Genomic DNA, 15,222 nt, shown 5'->3' with positions numbered 1-15,222 from the left:
GCAAAAAGCAATCGCTGTGCTGCAGAGCCTCAACTCTCGTTCAGAATGTGATGCAGAGAGTGAACAGTGCCCATGACTGATCTGAAGTCCTTTGATTTATTAATTTATATCGAGACGTCACTCAACCCCCCCATTTACTTCCAAATGGACCCAAAATGGTACTGTTTGTTTGTTCTTTGTTTGTGCCGGTTTGTGCCGCAATAACTATTGTTTGTGCTTCTACGGTTTCGTAGATATTACACATTTAATTTATAGCAATGACAGCGCTCAGCCCCCCCCCCCCCCATTTACTTCCAAATGGACCCAAAATAGTACCGTTCGTTTGTGTTTTGTTTGTGCTGCAAAAAGTTTCATTTGTGCTGCTACGGTTTCGTAGATATTGCATATTTAATTTACAGCGAAGATGTCACGTAGCCCCCGCCCCCCATTTACTTCCAAATAAACCCAAAATGGTACCGTTTGTCTGTGCTTCGTTTGTGCTGGTTTGTGCTGCAAAAACGTTTGTTTGTGCTGCTACGGTTTCGTAGATGTTACACATTTAATTTATAGCGATGATGTCACTCAGCCCCCGACTTACTTCCAAATGGACCCAAAATGATACCGTTTGTTTGTGCTTCGTTTGTGTATTGTTATTCGATGTAACAAAGACGTCTCACACGTAATCGTTATCAGTATGTTCTCTTTTATGTCATTCAATGCTCTGGTGGTACACTTTACGGCAGACTGTCAATTGCCTCTTTTTACGACAGTTACTGCTATCAGTACATCTTCCCTCTTCATGAGAACAACATATTCTTGAAAGAACGTATTATGGGAAAGAACCCACAATAATAGGTGTCTGAAACAAGCAAAAAAGGGATATGAAACAAGCAAAGTAAACTGAGCATTCAAAAAATCTGCACATCATTTAAGAACACATCTGCAAATGAATTATGGAGTATTAAATGTGCAAAGCTTAGCACTGTCTTCGTCAATCTTCAATTGCCAAAACCCATGTGATGCGTCCATCTTAGCACCTGTATTTAGCTCCTGTCATTTCACTTATCATTTCTTCTCTTTTCGGTATTTGATAGTGTTCCCTTTTAATGTTAGCGTTCAGATCCTTTGAGTCCATGCAAACGCGCAATTTGTCACTTTTCCTTGACCTGACACAGACCATAGAATTCACCCAGTAAGTGGGCTCCCAGACTCTCCATACAGTCCAGTTCTTCCTTGAGTCTGCTGCGGAGCGCAACTGGGACTCTTCTGGGAGCGTGAATGACAGGTTGCGCATCCTCTCTGTCTGATGGAGTATGTGAAGGGTAGTGCCCCAAAGCCCTGAAAGGCATCTGCATACTTATGCACGATAGCAGCATAAGACAGGCTTGGACTGCCTGACGAGGTACAGTACATACTACATCCAGCGTTTCATTTATGGCATAAACTCGCTTAACCAAGCCCAAATCCACACAAGCTTCGTCCCCCAGTAATGTCTCATGTCCATCTCAAAGTCAAAGTCCGCTTTATTGTCAATTTCTTCACGTTAAAGCACACAAAGAGATCAAAATTACGTTTCCCACCGTCCCACGGTGACTAGACACAGTACACAACACTCACAATCAAATAGCACAAAGAGTAAAAACGAACAGACAAGAGCAACGAATAAGTAATAAGCAAATAACCCAAATAAGTAAACAATAAATAAATAAATAAATAGACAAGAGCAGCAAAATGGAGCAAGCGTGCTAATAGCAGACAGCCAGATCATAGCGCAAAATAACAGGACGTCATGCAGCAGAGGGTGGAGGGAATTCAGGATCCTGACAGCTTGGAGTACGAAGCTGTTGGCGAGCCTGGTGGTGCGGGAGCGCAGACATCTTTACCTCTTCCCAGAGGTCAGAAGATCAAACAAAGAGTGAGCGGGGTGACTCACATCACACACAATCGCGGAGCCTCAACAATCTTACTAGCAGTGTTCACTATGTGCTGCAGGGCCTTCAAGTTGTACTCAGAGCAGCCACCACCCCACACAGCGATACAACTGGAGAGGACGCTCTCAATGGTGCCACGGTAGAATGTGGTCATGACGGCGGGAGGAGCACTTGCTCGCCTGAGTTTCTGCAGAAAGTACAGGCGGCGCTGAGCTTTCTTCGCCAGCGACGCAGCGTTGGTGTTCCAGGAGAGGTCCTCACTGATGTGCACCCCCAGGAATCTGGTGCTGCTCACTCTCTCCACCACAGCACCGTCGACGGTCAGCGGCAGGTGGTGGGTGTGACCCTTCCGGAAGTCAATGATAATCTCCTTGGTCTTGTTGACGTTCAGCAGAAGGTTGTTGTCCCATATATAGACGTCATTTAGACGTCTATAAAATAACCTAAAATAGACGTCTATATCAGGTTACAGAAATAACCAGTTCACATGTACGGATCAATATGGTTGATTAAAAACAAAGCCAAACAACTTCTGTGCATTATTTATACAACTGACAGCTGTTTGAGACTTTAAAATTTCAAAATATGATCATATTTGATGATTTTAATTTAGACGTCTATTTTAGGTCTAAACATAGACCAATTTTAGACATCTAAATTAAGTCTATACATAGACCAGACGTCTAATTGACGTCTATGGCTGACAGGGTCACTAATCATACATCTCATTTTAGGTAAAAGCAGAAAATGCTTTTGTTTGTTTGTTTGTTGGTTTTTCGCTAGTACATTGGCACCATTCATCCCAATTTCATTTCATGCACTGTTAACAGATGACTTGCTGAAATGGGAATTGGAATGAAGCCATTTTGCTTATCTCGTCCCACCTCACCTGCAATTTACATCACCTAGCTCCACAATTACACATTCTATATGTTACTTTTGGTACCACAAAAAGAACAAGAGTGACATTCCATGTTGTATTCAACAACAACATGTTTTTATACACACACACGCATGCACACAAACAACAACCGGAGTGCCTGGAGAAAACCCACAGGCACAGAGCGAACATGCAAGCCCCACACTGGAAGGCCAGGGCCAGAATCGAATTGACGACCTCTGGACTGTGAGGCGACTTGCTAACTTACTTACCATACAAGTCTATTTGAAACTATTTGTCTGTTTTTTTGCTGCAGAAGTTGTCAACTTCAGTAAAAAAAATAAAATAATTGGTAGTATTCGGGCAAAAACGTAACCAGAAAATTTTGTTAAAAATACTGTTGCACTGTAAAGTAATATACAGAAAAAGATACCTACCGTATTTTCTGGACTATAAATGGCAATTTTATTTCATACTTTGGCCGGGGGTGCGACTTACGTATATTCTGGAGCAATTTATATGTGAAATTATTAACACATTATATAATGCATGGGAGTTCTCTCAACCAGTGTTTTGTGGACTTGGAGAAGACGTTCGACCGTGTTCCTCGGGAAGTTCTGTGGAGGGTGTTTCAGGAGTACGGGGTGCCGAGCCAACTGATAAGGGCGGTTCGGTCCCTGTATCAACGATGTCAGAGTTTGGTCCGCATTTACGGCAGTAAGTCGCATTCGTTCCCAGTGAGGGTTGGACTCCGCCAAGGCTGCCCTTTGTCACTGTTTCTGTTCATAACTTTTATGGACAAAAATTCTAGGCGCAGGATGAGGGTCAGCACCTCCAAATCCGAGTCCATGATCCTCGGAAAAGGGTGTAATGCCCTCTCCAGATCGGGGATGAGATCCTGCCCCTAGTGGAGGAGTTCAAGTATCTTGGGGTCTTGTTCACAAGTGATGGCAGGGTGGAGCGCGAGATCGACAGGCGGATCGGTGCAGCGTCGGCAGTAATGTGGACTCTGTACCGGTCCATTGTGGTGAAGAGAGAGCTGAGCCAAAAGGCAAAGCTCTCAATTTCCCATTCGATCTACACTCCTACCCTCACCTATGGTCACGAGCTATACTGTCAAGATCTGTCACAGTTCGTTTCCTTGTTTTAATGTCATAGTTTTGGTTCGCGTGTCTGTGTGCTCGCCCTTACCCTCCTGTGCTCTGATCAGTGTAATTGCCGTCACCTGCCTCTCGTTAACTGTCTTGTATTTACCGTAATTTTCGGACTATTAGTCGCTCCGGAGTATAAGTCGCACCACCCATAAAATGCACAATAACGTGAAAAAAAAACATATATAAGTCGCTCCGGAGTATAAGTCGCACTTTTGGGGCAAATGTATTTGTCAAAATCCAACACCAAAAACAGACACGAACCAGCAACAACAGGCTAAACGATACGGTATGCTAACGTGACATACACAAACAAGAGGCTGAGAACGGGCCTAACGTAACATTCAGAGTTATTCAAATGATTATTACATAAATAACACGTTTATCAAACTATCTGTGTCACTCCAAATCATAAAATACATCGATCATCGATCGTGTAAAGTTTACACTGGGATGTCCAAACATTTTGCAAAGAGGGCCAGATTTGATAAAGTGAAGGGGCCCGGGGGCCAGTAGTTTTTTCTTCTCGCTGTTCTGATGCCAGTTCAGCTTGGAGCTGCTTCACTTTATGAGCGCGGTCACTCCCTGTTAGTTTGTCGTACGTGTTAGCATGTTTAATCTGATAGTCTCTTTGGGTTGAAATCCTTAAACAAGGCAACTACCTCTTTAGAAATTAGACAAAAACAATTGCCTTGATTTTCAGTGAAGTATTGTAATTCCCATTTCTCTTGAAAGCGACGGCCCTCAATGTGAAATTTCCTTGTTTTCTTTGCAGTCGCCATGGCAGAAATGAGCGGAGAGGGGTGGTGCTGCCACTTCTCGGTAATAGGACGAATTACAGTTTCAAGTTTAATGATTTTTTTTCATTATTCAGTTTGACAGTGCAGGTGGGCCATAAATAATACATTATAAGATCGAAGCTGCGGGCCGTATGAAATCTGACCGGGGGCCGGATTTGGCCCGCGGGCCGGAGTTTGGAGCGTGGTGTAAACAATGCCGCGTACGCGCGCCGTCGGACTCGTGATTTGCATGTCTAATTATTCCACAGACCCATATAACGATATATAAAGTATATTTCAAATAACTATCATATAGCAACAATATTACCAAACCATCTGTCACTCCAAATCATAAAATACATCGATCATCGGTCGTGTAAACAATGCCGCGTACGCGCGCCGTCGGACTCGTGATTTGCATGTCTGGCGTGATGTGTGCTGCATGCTGTCCATCACAAGCAGAGCTTGCATCCTAAATTGCATTGCTGCCCCTACTGTTTTTTTTTTTTTTTACATCACCACACTAAATTCTACGGCAGAGGATTAGGGCCAGTGAAGAAGAAAAAAACGAGGGGTGACTGACTTTATTCTCAGAATTCTGACTTTAAAGTCGGAATTCTGACTTTAAAGTCAGAATTCCCCATTTCTGACTTTAAAGTCAGAATTCTGACTTTATTCTCAGAATTCTGACTTTAAAGTCGGAATTCTGACTTTATTCTCAGAATTCTGACTTTATTCTCAGAATTCTGACTTTAAAGTCAGAATTCCCCATTTCTGACTTTAAAGTCAGAATTCTGACTTTATATGGGGAATTCTGACTTTAAAGTCAGAATTCTGAGAATAAAGTCAGAATTCTGAGAATAAAGTCAGAATTCTGACTTTAAAGTCAGAATTCTGCCACCCCTCGTTTTTTTTTCTTCACTGGCCCTAATCCTCTTCCGTAAAATTCTCTTCACCAGACCTGTGCTTTTTAAAAACTAAAAAAAAACAGCGGTTTCGCCTCCCAGTTGTTGCGTCACGGCCAATGGTGAAATTTAAATCACCCTCGTTCAGTTTAGTTTGAAAATAACTATATTTCTTTTTTGTTTTTTTTTGTTTTGTTTATTTGTTTCATGAACTTGAATATTGTGCTTTAAAGTGTGAATTGCTTTATTCGTTTTTTCAGTGTATTAAAAATAATAGTTGAGGTGATCAACTACTAGTAAGTAATGTGTTAATGATCAAGTAAATTTTTTTGAAAAAAAAACACATATATGTCGCTCCTGAGTATAAGTCGCCCCCCCACCCAAACTATGAAAAAAAACGCGATTTATAGTCCGAAAATTACGGTAAATCCTGTCTGCGTGTCACTCCCTGTTGGATTGTTCTCATCTCTTGTCTGTAGTCTTGTCTGTTGTCGTCCTTGTCTTGTCTTTCTGTTCAGTTATTCCCGTCCATAGTCGAGTTTCTATAGTCTGTCTTTTGAGTTCGTTCAATAAACCCTGGTCCAAGCTGCATTTGGTCACCCAGCTCCATTCACCTCTTGACATTAATGTTATGTTAGGCCTGTTCTCAGCTCCTCGTTTGTGTTTATGTCACATAAGCATACCGTATCGTTTAGTCTGTTGTTGATGGTTCATGTCTGTGTTGGATTTTGTCAAAGAAATTTCCCCCAAAATGCGACTTAAACTCCTGTATGTTTGTTTCCTCTTTATTGTACATTTTATGGCTGATGCAACTTGTACTCTGGAGCGACTTGTAGTCCGAAAAACACGGTAATATAAAACTAATTTGGACTCTCAGAGCCACAATAACACGAAATTATTTTGTATAAAATACACGATTTTGATTAAAAAGTATATTTTTATGTTTTTGTGATGGAGTCACGATGAAAGCAATAATATAAACTTGCAAAGGAATGTCATTGTTAGGGTTGATAGATTAGTTTGATCCTATGCTTATGTTGGAATGTAACCTGTAATAATTAATATAGCTTGTTCTGTCTTAACAAAATAGTAGAACAAAGTGCTAAGATCCTTTGAACTGATTGACCAACTGCAGATGAAGTAATCAGAGGTGTTTCCAGGTTCTCCCCGGACGAAGCAGTGCTGCAAAGGGGGTGAGAATTGTGCTCACTCTCCAACAGTGTGCGTGCCAAGCCCCCGACGGCTGAACAATCACGAGCAATTTTTGTCTTGAACTGTTGTTATTAATAACATTCTGGTCGCCTAAGGCAGAGGGACCGTGTGAGACTTTTCCTGCGTTGTAACATCTTGCCGCAGGTTTTTTACTCACACACTAAAATTGATCTACGTGGATTGCGTAGATGATGTTTAGTCGAGCATGTTTTACAGAAATTTGATGATTTGACCATCGAAAATGCCTCACGTGATGGGTACAATGATGTACTGTTTCTGTGTTTTTTTATTGATCTTTTTTTTATTATTATTTTTAATATTCTTCTTTCTTCATTATATTTTCTTGCTTATGTTTGTTAATCGAGGTAACAATCATATGATAAACAGGAGGGATATGTTAGGGTTGATAGATTAGTTTGATCCTATGCTGATGTTGGAATGTAACCTGTAATAATTAACATAGCTTGTCCTGTCTTAACAAAATAGTAGAACAACGTGCTAAGATCCTTTGAACTGATTGACCAACTGCAGAGGAAGCAATCAGAGGTGTTCTGTTTACACAACATCGTAAAACACCCCCTGCTGTGACCCCCTGAGAAGCCAGGGGTTTCACCCCCACCTTGGCCACTCTCACCCCCACCCATTTCTCTCAATAAATACTCTCTTGTATGGATCGAAAGTCAGAGTTTGTTCGAACATTGCTGTACTTACAGTAACGAACAGGCTCTCCACTTGCAAGTGCTTAAGGGCATACTGTCTCCCGTGTGGTTCTTGCAAAACAAGTTAGATCTCTAACATTTTGGTGCCGTGACCCGGATTCCAACATACCCACTGCTGATCGATGGAGGACGATGTGCTGCACTGTCGACAAGCCAGCGTCCATTAGGAGCACCTGTAACACAAGAAAAGACCTGGCAAGAAAATTCTTCGCTGGGCCAGCATCTTAGGTCTGCCTTCGTCTGACAACAGTCGATTGACGGGATCTGGCAGTGCAACGAACCCTAAAATTGTCTTGTTGTGAAACGCGTAAGAGTGGAAAGTGCACAAAATATAGCTTGGGTTCAAGTCCCAGTGGAAGGAACAGGCTAAGAAAAACAGAGCTTCCTTTTTGTTCATCGAAGATGCGTGTAGATTCTTCTTTGTCTGTTCTTCCACGCTACGGAATCTGGCTTGGGTTAGAGTCCCAGTGAAAGGAACGTGCTAAGAAACACAGACCTTCTTTTTTTTGTGATTCAAAGAAGAGTGTAGATTTTTCTTTGTTCGTTTTTCCGAGCCAAAGAACAGCTCGGGTCCAAGACTCAGTGGAAGGAACGGGTTAGAAAAAAACAGAGCTTCTTTTTCCTAATTGGAGAAGGGCGTAGATTCTTTTTTGTCCGTTTTTCCAAGCTGTTTGGAAGGGTTTTACACCCATCCTGGATAGGCCTGAAAGTAAAAATGCGCTAGTTTGTGTGGTTGAGTGTGTGACTGGTAGGATAACTTGACTAAGAGGCAATTTTGTTGAAGGGTCAATTTAAACCTGCATTGAGGATCCTCAAAGAAAAACAAAAACTTTTTTTTTTTTTTATAAATTGAAAAATCCTGAAATACCAAGTTAAGATGGGAAATGAAAACGCAAATCTCTAGCTCTTGAAGGAGATGAGAAGTACATGGCGAGTAGATTTCTTAATTGTATGCAATACATGCCAAAGTGGAAGAAAAAGTATGGAGTAGAAGGGAAGTTGAAAGTTGAAATGTGGGACGTAGTGGTAGAAATTTGGGAGGAGAGTGTGGCTAGGAAGCCAAAGGGATTCAGAAAGGAAAGAAAAGAGAGAGAATTGCAATGTGCTAGAGTGTGGTTGAAAGCTTCACAAGAGCGAAGAGAACAAATTCAAAAGACATAAAATGGAAAGATAAAAAGTGATGAGGCCACCATTCCATTAAGATTTGAAAATGAATTCAGGGTGCACAATGCCACCCCATTCAATGATGCAGCTGAGAGTGCTTATCAACAGCTTAAAAATGCGCTTCTCACTGTTTTCCCCCCTGAATTAGACAACTGGGTGTGGAAACACTTGGTGGAAGCGGACACTGCTTGTGTTACAACCATGCAGTGGGCCAGAGACGCTGACAAAGTGATCAAGAAAGGCAAAAGTTCTGATGTATTTCATCTAGATGATGATGATAATCATCTAGATGAAGATGCAACAGTCTTCTTCCAAAGTTCTCAATGGGGCAGAGGAAGAGGTCAAGGCCAACAAGGTCGCAGGCCGCCATATGGTTCAAAACCCCCACCAGATTCTGATAACTGTTGGTACTGTGGGAGACGAGGACACTTTGCAAGAGTGTGTCGATATGCAAAACAAGACCAATCAAGGGGTGGAGGACGAAGAAGAGGAAAAGCTAAATTTTCAGAATGACTGGCTTCCTCCCCTTTGACCTCTCATGCTCCTACTTTTGGTTTAGAACATTTTTTAGGTTATTAGAACTCCTGTACATACAAGACGTATGACAATGCTGATTGAATCCCCATTACAAATGACAAGGGGTCAAATTATGTGTGCACACTAAAGTTAAAATTTGCAAATCAAGTGGTAAAGAAATACAACTTGTTTCTAAAAGATAAATAGAAAAATTAGAATGTGCTGTCCTCGTGTGTGTGGGTGGGACCAGGTTCATGATCGACTGCAAGAAATGGCCAGCTCGTAACGAATCATTGATGCCGGGTCCCTTCCCCTCGCACCCGAGAGCTGTGCATGTGTGTGCATGTGTTAAACTGATAAAATTGGCTAAACAAAGAAATGCAAAGAAATTTGTTAGACTGTGGTCTATCCAATTTGCACCGCAAAACAGAAACAATGTTGAAGAATAAAAAAAAGAGAGGAAAAGAAAGAAATCTGTTTGTAGGCAGAAAGTGGTTTACACTAGCGCTCATTAGTGTCTCACCCTGATGACAAATTCAAAAGACAGAGAAAACATGTTTTCTGGAATTGGATGAAGCAAAATTGTGGATTTCACACATTGCAAAACTAAATTTGAGAAAAATAATTGATTAGTTTCGTTGTAAGAGTCTACAAACTTCTATATTTTAGTTAAATCCGAGAGATTGAGTTGGTCAATTAAAAAAAAAAAATCCGATTAATTCGCCAGCTGGTTTTTTTTTGTGTTTTGAGTTTTTTTTGGGATTGGTGAATTGTTCTATCGGGAACATTAGGAATAATTAGGATAGGGATTGTGTTGAGAATGGTATATGAATGTTGTGTGGAGGACTTGGATAAATTGAAACCAATGTGATGAAAAGACTCCTCTTTGGTGACTGTGTGTGAGATGCAAATGAGCAGGGACGAATGATTTCCTGAATGAAAGGAAAATATAGGTTGAATGGTTGGAGTTGTTGGAGACCACTATGGAAAATTAGTAGAGCTTCTTTGACGAAAGAGTGATTTTTTGCAAGTTAAATGCCAAGAAAACAAAAAACCCAAAGAAATAGTTGCTTTTGGATTGCTAATTACTAATGAAGCTATGAGGAAGTGGTGTGGGTGTTTCGAAGGGCATGCTCTTATGCGCTTCCTGTTAAGGTTTGTCTTCGACTGCAAACGCACGACACAACGGAAGTGAGACTTAGCCTTCAAAGGCGTGTTTATTTCTCAGAGTACAAGACAAGTCAGTCTAGGAGAACTCAGGAAATAAAGGCAACAAAGGTAAATCTCTTTAGTCTCTTGAAAAATCCACACAGGAAAAACCCGGGGGGGGGGGGGGAAACTAGACTTGTAATTCACAAAAAGAAATCCACAGAAAGTCAGGAATTACCACAGGTGAGAGGAGGCTTGTAATCCAAATCGAGAAGGAATCCAGCAGCAGCAGCTAGAGAGAGATCCTCACACTGGAGCTGACAACACGAACCTGCAACTGGTGACTGGGAAGCAGGCAGCTATATACCAGCCCTGCTGAGCTGCAGGTGGTTAATTGCTGATTGGCCTCAGGTGCGAGATGAAGCACCTCTGGTCCTGGAAGGAGGCTTAGAGAGGCGGGTCCTAACAGTACCCCCCGTTCCACGGGAGCCACCTGGCGACTTGCCAGGTTTGTCGGGATGGGACCGATAAAACTCTGTGAGCAGATCAGGACGCATGATCATCTGGCGGGAAACCCAACTCCGTTCCTCTGGGCCATAGCCTTCCCAGTCCACTAAATATTGGAACCCCCGCTCTCGGCGCCGGACGTCCAAGAGCCGACGGACCTTCCACTGGCGGTGCCCATCCACGATTTCAGGGGGAGGTGGTGCTGGGGCAGGAGGCATCAGAGGGCTCTGGGAGACCGGTTTGATGCGTGACACATGAAAAACTGGGTGAATCTTCATGGAGGCTGGAAGCTTAAGTTTCACCGCTGCAGGGCTGAGCACCTTCGTGATCTCGAAGGGTCCGACAAACCGGGGATTCAGCTTCTTTGCGGTCGACTGGAGTGTAAGGTCCTTGGAGGAAAGCCACACTTCTTGCCCTGGACGATACACAGGTGCTGGGGATCGACGTCGATTGGCCCCTCGACGGGCCCGTTCCACCGTCTGGAGCAGGGCGGCTCTGGTGGTCTCCCAGACCTGACGACAACGCCTCAGATGCTCCTGCACCGAGGGAACTGTCACTTCTGACTCCAGACAGGGCAGGCCATGACAAAGTTCTTGACGTTATTTCTCATAGTGGGCCACCAGAACCTCCGGGCCAGGAAGGTGAAGGTCTGATGGACCCCTGGGTGACAAGAAAACCGACTGGCATAGCCCCACTGAAGAACTCGAGACCTGACTGAGTCCGGGACGAACAGACGCCGTGGAGGCACATTCCCTGGAGCAGGATGGGAGCTTAATGCTTGTCTAACCACGGTCTCAATCTCCCAGGTGACCACGCCAACCACCTTAGTTTCCGGGAGGATGGCGGTTGGTTCTCCTGATTGGGGCTCCTTCGGGTGTAGCCGGGAAAGAGCGTCCGCCTTGGTGTTGCGGGAGCCAGGGCGGTACGTCAGTGTGAACTCGAACCGACTGAGGAAGCTGGCCCACCGAGCTTGTCGACCATTGAGGCGCTTAGTAGCATGGACGAATGTCAAGTTCTTATGGTCCGTCCAGATGGTGAAAGGCTGCTCCGCTCCCTCCAAGTAATGGCGCCACTCCTCCAGGGCAGCCACCACCGCCAGCAGCTCCCGGTTCCCGATATCGTAGTTCTCCTCGGCGGGAAGGTATCGGCGGGAGAAGAAGGCGCAAGGGTGAACCTTCTGGTCGGACGCTGACCTCTGGGAAAGAACAGCTCCCAACCCGGTATCTGAAGCGTCCACCTCCACAATGAACTGCCTCTTGTGGTCAGGCTGAAGCAGCACTGGAGCACTGGTGAACCTCTCCTTGAGGGACTGGAAGGCAGTGCGAGCAGCCTGGGACCAGATAAATGGCTGGGCGGGGGAGGTCAGCCTGGTGAGGGGTTCAGCCACTCCGCTGTAGTTCCGGATAAACCTCCTGTAGAAGTTTGCAAACCCAAGGAAACTCTGCAATTCCTTACGGGTTGTGGGTTCGGCCCAGTCCACCACCGTCTGGATCTTGCGGGGATCAGCTCGAGTCCGGCCCTTCTCCACGATGAAGCCCAGGTAGTCGACAGGGTCCGAGTGGAACCGGCATTTCTCAGCCTTAACGAAGAGCCGGTTGTGGAGGAGGCGTTCTAAAACCCGGCGGACATGCCGGACATGCTCCTCGAGTGTCCTGGAAAAAATGAGGATGTCATCCAGGTAGACTACCACAAAGTCATCGAGCATGTCGCGGAGAACATCATTTATGAGTGCCTGGAATACTGCCGGGGCGTTGGTGAGGCCGAACGGCATTACCAGGTACTCATAAAGGCCATGGGGTGTCTTAAAAGCGGTCTTCCACTCATCCCCTCTCCGGATCCGGACCAGATGGTAGGCACTCCGGAGATCCAGCTTGGTAAAGACCGTTGCCTGAGTGAGGGGCTCGAGAGTGGAACTCATCAGAGGAAGGGGATATTTGTTCTTAATGGTTATATTGTTCAGTTGGCGGTAATCAATGCAGGGACGTAGACCACCGTCTTTTCTCTTCACAAAAAAGAAACCAGCTGCCACCTGGGAGGACGACGGTCGAATGAGCCCTGCCGCCAACGACTCTGAGATGTATTCCTCCATGGCAGCCTTCTCAGGGATAGACAGACTGTACAAACGGCTACCGGGCAGGGCAGCCCCAGGGCGGAGGTCGATAGCACAGTCATAAGGCCGATGTGAGGGTAGAGACTGAGCCCGGGTCTTGCTGAAGACCTCCCCGAGATCATGATACTCAGGAGGAACAGAGGAGAGGTCAGGAGCAGGAACACTGGAGGCAGTACGAGGGAGCGGACCAGGAGCAGCTTGAAGACACTGGGCATGGCAGAAGGGGCTCCACTCCAAGATTGTGCCAGAGGACCAGGCGATGTGTGGCTCATGCTTCATAAGCCAGGGGCGGCCCAGAACCACAGGGATTAATGGGGAATGGATGACAAAAAACTGGATTCTCTCCACGTGGTTCCCTGCAACGGTGAGAGAGAGAGAGCCGGAACGTTGTGTGACACTGGCCAGTCGTCGCCCATCCAGTGCGAAGGTCTTCGTGGGTCTCTCCAGTGGGATATCGGCCTGGTTAGCAAATTCCGAGTCCAGGAAACACTCATCTGCCCCAGAGTCAATAAGCGCACCAACTGTGAGTCTCTGGCCGGCCCATGCGAGAGTAACGCTCATCAGACGGTTAGCAGGAGTGGGGTTGCGGGAACAGGAAAGGCGGCTCATCACGACCTCCCGAGGTCCTGGTGAGCCTAATCTTTTGGCAAGACTGGGCAGTTGCTGATACGATGTCCCTTCTGGCCGCAGTAGAGACAGAGGCCTACCTTGAAACGGGCCTCTCGTTCCGCCGGAGTAAGGCGTGTGCGTCCCAGCTGCATAGGTTCCTCCCCGGTCAATGCCTGGGATGTGGCGGGAACCCCCAAAGGGGGATTAACATGAGCAGGGGTGCTGGCCGGTTGGGAAGTGGGCAGTGTTCCCCGCGGAGCTCGCTTGCGCCTCCTCTCCCGGAGGCGTCCATCGATACGAGTGGCGAGGTGGATCAGGTCGTCAAGGAAGGTAGGTTCCTCTCGGGTGGCTAGTTGATCCTTCACGGCGTCACTGAGACCCTTCTGGAAAGTGACACGAAGCGACTGGTCATTCCAACCACTCTCCGCCGCGGCCAGCCTGAACTCCACTGCGTAGTCTGCAACACTGCCGCTGCCCTGCAGGATACTGCTTAGCCGCGTGCCAGGGTCCCGGCCATAGATGGGGTGATGGAAAACCTTCCGAAGTTCAGCCACAAAGTCCCGGTAAGAGAGGCAGAACCCGGCCCCCATGGACCAGGAGGCAGTAGCCCACTGTGCTGCCCGGCCTGTGAGGAGGTTGGTCATGTAAGCAACCCGAGCTGCATCGGATGAGAACATGCTTGGCTGATGAAGGAAGACCATCTCACACTGCATGATGAATGTGGCGCAGGTCTCGAAGTTGCCGTCAAAAGGTCGTGGACTTGAGAGACAGGGCTCCCGGGAGGCATTGGGCCCCGTAGGGTTAGCTGGGGTGACGCCCACAGGGGCGGGGCCAGCTGGGACTGCAGGAACTGGTTGGCCCTGCGGCTGGATGCTGAGGGCCGCTGTGAGAGCCTGTAACTGCTGCAGAATCTCGGCCCCTTGATCCGCCAGCGCCGCCTGCTGGGCTGCCAGAGCTTCCACGGAGGCCCGCAGAGGCCGGACCTGCGCCCGAAGGCCCCGCACAGCCACAAAGGCCTCCCGCAGTTGCTGCGTGTGGGAATTAGTTAACTGAATCTGCTTGAGGAGAGCAGCGTGGACTGGATTAGTGCCCACACGGTCTGTGCCGGCTGGGGTCGTCATGGCAGGTTCGTACTGTTAAGGTTTGTCTTCGACCCCAAACGCACGACACAACGGAAGTGAGACTTAGCCTTCAAAGGCGTGTTTATTTCTCAGAGTACAAGACAAGTCAGTCTAGGAGAACTCAGGAAATAAAGGCAACAGAGGTAATTCTCTTTAGTCTCTTGAAAAATCCACACAGGAAAAACTCGGGTGGGAAAAAAAACTAGACTTGTAATTCACAAAAAGAAATGCACAGAAAGTCAGGAATTACCACAGGTGAGAGGAGGCTTGTAATCCAAATCGAGAAGGAATCCAGCAGCAGCAGCTAGAGAGAGATCCTCACACTGGAGCTGACAACACGAACCTGCAACTGGTGACTGGGAAGCAGGCAGCTATATACCAGCCCTGCTGAGCTGATGAGCTGCAGGTGGTTAATTGCTGATTGGCCTCAGGTGCGAGATGAAGCACCTCTGGTCCTGGAAGGAGGCTTAGAGAGGCGGGTCCTAACACT

The sequence above is a fragment of the Syngnathus leptorhynchus genome, chromosome 7, assembly GCF_054491065.1.
Source record: "Syngnathus leptorhynchus isolate UIUO chromosome 7, UIUO_Slep, whole genome shotgun sequence".
Lineage (NCBI taxonomy): Eukaryota > Metazoa > Chordata > Actinopteri > Syngnathiformes > Syngnathidae > Syngnathus > Syngnathus leptorhynchus.
This window is presented reverse-complemented; position numbering follows the sequence as displayed.